Genomic DNA, 228 nt, shown 5'->3' on the forward strand with positions numbered 1-228 from the left:
TCTGCGAAGGGCCTATCTTTTACTTTTATCTTCTACCTTATGCAAGAGTCATGGTGATTTTCACCTTTCCTTTTTACATTTTATCCTTTGGCAAGCACAGTGTGTTGGAAAGATCCTGATATATATATATATATATATATATATATATATATATATATATATATATATATATATATATATATATATATATAATTGGATGTAAGTTAGCATGAACTATTATTGTTGACA

The sequence above is a fragment of the Triticum aestivum genome, chromosome 3D (genome assembly GCF_018294505.1).
Source record: "Triticum aestivum cultivar Chinese Spring chromosome 3D, IWGSC CS RefSeq v2.1, whole genome shotgun sequence".
NCBI classification, from domain to species: domain Eukaryota; kingdom Viridiplantae; phylum Streptophyta; class Magnoliopsida; order Poales; family Poaceae; genus Triticum; species Triticum aestivum.